General features: G+C 45.2%; 1 protein-coding gene across 1 annotated transcript in view; it reads right to left on the reverse strand.

The window, feature by feature from the left end:
• The window catches only part of FRRS1 (ferric chelate reductase 1), a 293084-nt gene extending 285477 nt beyond the window's left edge, over positions 1 to 7607 (reverse strand). The window contains exon 1 of the mRNA XM_078644299.1: positions 7524 to 7607. The gene's annotated coding sequence lies outside the window, so the exon portion shown is untranslated. The remainder of the gene's footprint in view (positions 1 to 7523) is intronic.
• Positions 7608 to 7887: the final 280 nt, after the last annotated feature.

The raw sequence follows: 7887 nt of genomic DNA on the forward strand, positions 1-7887 counted from the left end.
GTGCACAGGATGGCGCCTTGATGCGATGCGATGATCCGGTTGCGATGCGAGAAGATAATGCGGCGGTGCGATGACGATGCAATGACGCCCTGGCTGCCTTGCGACGACTCTGTACTTTGGAGCCGCGACAGGCCCCTGCGACACGCTTCTCCGGTGATGCGATGGCGACTCTCACGATGGCGTCACGCTTCTCCCGTGATGAGACAGTAGACTGCTTTGATGAACACACGCTTCCAGGGAGATGCGGCGAAGGCTCGTTTCTCCGGCGTTGCGACTATTTCAGCTGCGGCGGCGACGCGCTTCTTCTCAATGCGTCGCGCTTCCAGCTCCAAGCGGCACGCAAGTGTCTGGAGTCAGAATTCCCAGCAAGGAAATTCAGTGGGGAGCTGGAGGTGAAGTCTTTTGTTCCTGAGACTTCAGCCGGAGGCAAGCACAGTTCAAGCCCTTGGAGAATTTTCTCTAGATGAAAGTCCTTACAAAGTTCCTTCTCCTTTCCCTTGGCAATGAAGTAACCACTGCAGGCCAACCCTGCAAACAGCATACTGGCAGAGAGGCAGTACAACTCCTGCAGCTTTCTTGGTTCTTCTCCTTGGCAGAAAGGTTTCTTGTTCCAGAAGTGATCTATTTCTTGGGATCAGGGTCCCAATATTTATACCCCAAAATCCTTTGTTCTCTGAAAGCAGAGAGGCCTCTGCTTAGTCCAAACCAGTTCCTGAGCACTTTCTTTACATGACTCTCTTCTTCCTTTCACTGTGCAGGGCAGAGACATCAGCCACCCCACAGGAGGTGGAGCCAGCACAGGGGAGGGAAGATACAGCTCTGGAGCACTCTGTTGACATGATTCCGCCTCTCCTTTCACAGTGTAGGGCAAAAACATCAGACAAGCCACATGGGGTGGAGCCAGCATTGTAGAGGGAAGACCCAGGCCTATTCAGGTCCCAGGTGCAACTCCTCCCTCCCATATAGATGCAGATCTCTCTATTCACCACCAGGCTGCCCCAGTCGGTCTCCTGGAATCCCCCTGCCCTGTCACTCACAAACCCAGACAAGGAATACACAACCCAGCAAAGGCAGGGCTGGATAGTTAGGCAAGAAAAAGACCTGCTTTCTAAAAGGGGTATTTTCAAACACAGAATATTAAAACCAACTTTACTAAAATATGTATTTTATTATTCTGAGGTTAGGCATACTAAATTCGAATTCCTACCATGTTCCCCAAGTCAGTTAGGATCATCAGAATGTAATAATCTAACTGCCCATTCAGGCCTATGAGAACAGGTAGCCTTCAATAGTGGAAAACAAAAATGGTTGTAATTCACTATTAGAACATGCTACACACATCAGGGCATGTCCTACCTTATACTTACAAAGCACCCTGCCCTTGGGCCTACCATAGGGGTGTCTAATATGAAGCAAAGGGAAGGTTTAGGGACTGGCAAGTGGGTGCACTTGGCCAACTCAACATGGCAGTGCTAGACTGCACATAGGCCTTGCAATGGCAGGCCCGAGACACTTTACAAGCCGCTTCTGTGGGTGGCACAGCCAGTGCTGCAAGCCCACTAGCAGCATTTGATTTACAAGCCCTGTGCACACTACTAGGGGCTGACAGATAAATTAAATAACCCAATCATGGAATAACCCAATCATGGAATAACCAATTAGTACATCAATTTAACATAGGGAGCACTTGCACTGTGGCACTGATTAGCAGTGGCACAGTGCCCAAAGCATAAATCCAGCAAAAACATATCAAAACAGAGGAGGCAATCTGTCAAAATGGAAGGGAGACTCATACCAATGATGCAAGGTCTAACATCCCCTGATCCAGCTACTCCTTAATAACCTCAGAGACCTCTAGTGGGCAGTCTCTGTACTATAGTTGGGTCTGAAATACGACTGGCTCTGGTGTTGGAGATAAAAATTTTCAGCATAGTCAGATCACTGAATTGACATTTATCTAGGGCCTTGGAGAAAAACGGTAATAGTGAGATGGGTCTGTAAATTGCTGACACTAGTTGGTCTGCAGAGGGCTTCTTAAGCAACGGGAGAATTTTAGCACGTTTCCAAATACCAGGCACATGGCCAGCCGTAAGGGAAGAATTAAGTACTTTATTTGCCACAGTGTTTACAGACATGGCCACTGAGGCCAAAAGTTTAGCCACGGAGGCCAAAAGTTTAGCTGTGCAGGGGTCAATAGGGGACCCTAACTTCAGACCCTTGATGATGTCCAGGGATACTTCCGGTTGAAGCAGAGGAAACTGTACAAGATTCGGGCTGTCGATTGAGGTGGGTTGTGCCGCTGGGGTTACCCCTCTGGAGACCCCCTAGAGAAGGAGTACTTTGCCATCCCTAATTTCTTTATTCCATTTATCAGCGATGTTTTAAGGCATGGGCAAAGTGGGCTCTGGCTCAGGGCCCCAGCCATTCAGGGGGCCCCTGATAACAGCCAGCACTGCTCTGCAGACAGTCTTGCCCTGATGACCTTAAATAATTCTCAGATTGTTTTAAAAACCTTTTCCTTTAATGCGAGTGATGTGTGAGAGTTTATTGCAGACATTTTGCATAAAACGGTGTTTATCTTTCATGCAGCATGCATAAAAAGATTCTTTTAAATCAACACAGGACCTCACATATGAGAAATGGGAGGGTGACAGATTATTTGCAGTAATATTCCTGAGCTGTTGCTGTGTTAGAATATTGAAAACACACATCACTGTCCCTCATTATTAGAGGAAAACACATTTAGAATTTGGACGAGTGTGCCTCTGCGATGTCGGTGACCTGGCCAAAGAGGGCATGAAAGAGCTGAAACTGGATCATAAATTCAAAGTTGTTCCGAAGAGGGCCCCCAAAATAAGTTTGGCCCAGGGCCCCCACAATCCATAACATGTCCCTGTCCTTCTCTATGCACAATCAGCCACAATAAATACCTGTGCTGTGTTTTTCACCAACCGTCATGTTTATGAGCGTTTTACCAGCAGAGTGAAGAGCCCATAAATAGCTAATTATTGTTTAGGTGGGACCCAGTTCACCAGGCCATTGAGCTTAGAGGCAGCCCCCCTCTATAGCTGCTAAAGTGGGGGGTTTACCACACCACAGTAGACACACAAACTCCAGTACGTCCACACAGCTTTTCCACCGTGGCCCCCGCCTGGACAGTCTACAGTTTTGGCTACCTGGTCTAAAAGCTCACAACCCACTACCCAGAAGGCAAGGTGGGTAAATGGCTGGGCCGAAACGGAGGGTGGGGGGGGGGGATATTCATTGTAGGGGGTGCAGGGCGCAGTTCCATATCTCAGACGGTGAAGGGGGGTCACTAGGCTTCTGGGTAGTTGTGAACACCCGGAAAATAGTAAGAATGACTGGGAATCTGAATTGAATGGAACATTACTGACCTGGAGTGGTCAAGGTATCTAGGAAACACATGTTTAGGCACAACAACGTATTTAAGCAACAAAAACACAAGTAATTATGAAGGTGGAGTCTTGGAGCTGTCAACAGGCGCAATCAAAAGTATTCACATCCGTGGATTTGTTGTCCAGTTGCAAAAGAATTGTGGTCCGACAGGACCATGACGATAAATAAAATTCTCTACACACACAAAACCTTGTGTCCCAATGAGATAAATCCCAATGACACAGCTAAACTGTCACAGATAGAAAAAGTAAGTTATTATGGTGGTAACAGTGGCAAAGAAAATTGTTTTTATGAAACTGGAACTTATATAGCAAGTTAATAATTGATACTTTGTTATTGGACCTCGCTAGCCTGGCAAATATCTCATAAATCTGTTAAACTCAATTAGGCAGGAATTCCAGGAAGTGTAGGACTATCAACACGTCTCTTGTATTTTAATACTTTGGTGCTGAGAAATTTCTAGGCCACATAAACATATGTTTCCTCATTTCTATTTCCTCACATTTTACAATTGACCTAGTTTTTTATAGTTCCTCATTACATCCCCACATTGTAGTTTTGAAAGGTGCTCACAGAATCATAATTAGGCTATTATATCTAATTTTCTAAAATGAAGTTTAAAAAAAAACTAAAAAAATAACTCATAGCCCAACATTCTCATATATATATACCGAATAAACGGAATCTATTTTTATAAAATGAGTGATGGTGCTTTTCTTACACAGACCTCTCATTTGAAGAAGGATTATTGGCTCCAGTTTCTGTCAACACCGCACGGGTCATCGGGATTAGTAGTTCCCATACACACCCTGTTATTTTGATTATTAACTTAATAATAGACTAGCATCATGTATAGCCTTGTTTGTAACAAAAGGTTCACTCATCGATTTCTTAGAGCATTTATAACATCTGCCTCAAAGAGGGGTCTTTTCGTTTTCCAACTGGAGTAAGAATCGACTCAATGGTTTTGACTTAATGAAAAAGGATTTATATCCACTGGAGCACAATTTTCCAATGCTCCACAAATACCTACAAGAAAGCCGACAACAGCTGGTCTGTTGTCGCTTACTAATTATCCTATGACCTTAAATGTCTATTGAGGAGGTGTATGCCTGTCTTAGTATATTGTGTGCCATTTGATAAGAAAAAGTGATGCATTTTGTTCAGTGTGTGGCTAATATCCTTTGGTGTTAAAAAATAACCAGTCAAGTCGATTGTTTTAGTTCATTAAAACCATAACAACGTTTACAAAGCACATTATATTTACTAAACATCTTCTAAAATAAATCTAAAAGGTATATTGTTCTCATCGAGTAATCATTTTTAATTATTGATTTATTAAAAAATAACCAGACATTTAATTTCCCTCTCCAAGATTAACATCCAGAAATTAATCTGGCCCATTACAGGTTATCCCTTGTGAGACATGTATGTTTTCCATGATTAGCTCACACGGACTCACCAAGTTACAGAATGCCCTCTAGCTTCTTGATAGACATAATTTCAGAGCTATCAGTTACTGCTAGAACTAGTCCTATAGTCAACGTTCCTACTGTGGCGTTAATGGTGTTGAAAGAGCATTCTACCAAAACCAGATGTGAATAGCTGGCGGCAGCCACATTTTTTGGCTTTTGGAGAACCTATGGGTGGTGGGGTCCTTACTGAATGCACCAATTTTCACAGGCCTCTGGAGAACTTTTATTGAGAGTCAGCCCCCTACTGCACCTCTACACCATGTTGTCTCCAGAACTTTGACAGATGGATGGTTCAAGAATCTGGGTAACCTGTCCAAGCCAAAGTAGCCAGTTTCAGGGCATGACAGCAATTTTCAAAGCAGAATGTAGTATCAGGTCGTCTCTGATGACACAGGTGTGGCCAAGCCTTGGAGGTAAGGAGGATGGGATGAGAAAGAGCATCACTAGACACCCAGGCTAGATATCTCTCTGTGCTCTTGCTGTAGTGCATCTTTCAAATGTAAGATGATTACTCCTAATGGGTTCTGGCGAACAAGTAAACATGTCAAATTTATGGCAAAGCAACACAAAAAGATTATGGATGGAACGCTGAACAGTGTGAAGCATTCTCCCCAGTACAGAGATCTGGGCCTGAATCCATTGTTTATTGCTCACTATGCCACTCTAGTTTGGCCCCAACAATATGCAAATCAGTCTTGACCCTGCGCTCTATGGGAACAGTCCAGCACGAACTGCCAGGCCAGGTCCTCCCTGGACCGGAAACGAGCATCCAGGGACCGGTTTCAGGGCATCACCCCTCATCAGCCAAGCTAGCTTTCATCCAATGGCACAGTGAGCATGGGAACCACGTTTGGGCATACCCTTCCCAGTTGGGGCGAATACAGCAACACAAAAGATGATGGACAGAACGCTGAACATTGTCAAACTTTCACCCCCAGTGCAGAATCTGGGCCTGAATCCATTGTTTTTTTTGCTCACAATGCCATTCCAGTTTGGACCCAGGCTTATGCAAATCACTCTTGACCCTGCGCCCAATGGGAACAGTCCAGCCCAAACTGCCAGGCCCTCCCTGGGTGACTACCCCTATTTTTGTATTGCTATAGTTGCCCTAAGTGGGATGGGTATGCCCAGTGTGGGTCCGGTGTTCACTGCGCCACTGGATTCAAGATGGCCTGGCTGATGAGGGGTCCCAGGATGCTTGTTTTTGGTCCTCTAACTACAGAAGTATCAAGGATTGCTGGACTGAGATTATCAGCATGACACCATGTTGTCTGCCCCCGGCTTTCCTTTATTAAAGCATTATTATTTAGTAGCGTACTGCAGCATTTGTATAGTACTTGCTACCTCAGTGTGGGGCACTGAAGCACTTACTCACAAGGATAGCAAGCTAGGGTGTATGGCTGCAAGGGTGTTGGGCTTTTTTGAGCCCATGTGGTTAGTGTTTCGTGTCGTGTGTGATGACCACCTAGGTGCGTGTGCAAGTGGTGCTACCCCGTTTAAAAACTACAACTTCCAAAATGCACAGCTTTGTTAAATGAAAGCCCTAAGCTAGAAACAACACATGCCATCTCCATACAGCGATCTGTTGCCATCTCCCATCTTTAATAATTACCATGTGATCCCCACGGTCACCCTTTCCAGTCCTGGGCTTGCGTTCACCCCACAACTCCATCTGAGACTGGTTGGTTACATTCAGTGGTAGTCGCTGGACTAGCCCTCCGCGCAGCAGAGATCTGTAAAAGGAAAATCCAGGACTGGAAAATGTGTGTCCTGATGACACGGAGTCATATGGTAACCGCTATGGAAATAAGCGAATATCTGCAAATTAGAAAACTCGGGAGGGTGTTTAAACTGTCGCTCCTTGTTGCAGGACACAATGTGTTCAGTGCTTGGCTTTTCTTTTACAAATTATTGTCATTTCGTGTGCAGATCCAATTAGTCCGAGGGAAGCATACACTAACTACAACTCCCAGAAGACATTTGGTTTTTAAATGAAAATACTGGACTGGCAAACTTCTTTTCCTGACAGCATAGACATGGGTGAGCTTCATCCATACTGCAGTAACATGATCTAAGAACAACCAACCGCCCTCCATCGAAGATCGAGCAACAAACAAACCAAATAAAAACCCCGTAACTTCAAAGGATTAAGTTAGGAAGAACGAGAAAATGCAGGTAAAACTCGCCAAGCCGGCGTGCAAACTAGTCTGCACAGATTAACTTCAAACAACAAAGCAGTACACACACAACACGGCACAATAGTAATCGGCCTAAAAGCACAACATTAGAATAATGTATAAAATCAGCGCTCAGACTGAAAACTCCGAAAACCCTCCTTCAGCACAACACCTTCAGGTTTAAAAGCCCCGCTGCTTTGCAGGCAGGCACCAATCACCCTGCGGCGGGCGTACTGTCAATGAATGGGGGCTTTGAGGCGGTGTTGTTCGCCCTGCGTGTTTACAGGCACGCTCCCTAGCCATGCTGTCCCAGAAACAAACCACACAAAACTAAAGAACCCGCAGACTCGGCCTCTTGTTGCTACATTGCGACAAACACCTTGAAAAAGTTATAACTGCCCTTGATAAACGCATTTGTCTGAGAATTATTTTAGCAAGACAAAGCGACACGTACCTTGTCTGGTGAGCCCGGCGCTCTGGAAGACACTTCCGCCTCGCTCCGCAGGTTGTATCGCGTCTCAGCAGATGGGAGGGGCCATTTATCAGCTGGAGCAGGAGGACAACTCCCCTTTGAACTATAGGAAAATATGCGTGAGGTGAGTAGATAAACCCGAGTATTAACGCAGAATCCTTACTTAAAAGGAACGTAAGTGGGTCATGCATTACAATACCAGTAGGTGGAAATGTCACCTGAGGGGCAGGGCCGGCAGCTTGTTTCCCGCACAGGGGGAGGTTTTCTTTCTTCAGATGATGGAAGTCTGGGTTAGCACACTTTACAACTGAAAGAGTACTTACTGTACAGTGCTTTAAGTAGAATG

Source organism: Lissotriton helveticus, chromosome 1_1, assembly GCF_964261635.1.
Source record: "Lissotriton helveticus chromosome 1_1, aLisHel1.1, whole genome shotgun sequence".
NCBI lineage: Eukaryota > Metazoa > Chordata > Amphibia > Caudata > Salamandridae > Lissotriton > Lissotriton helveticus.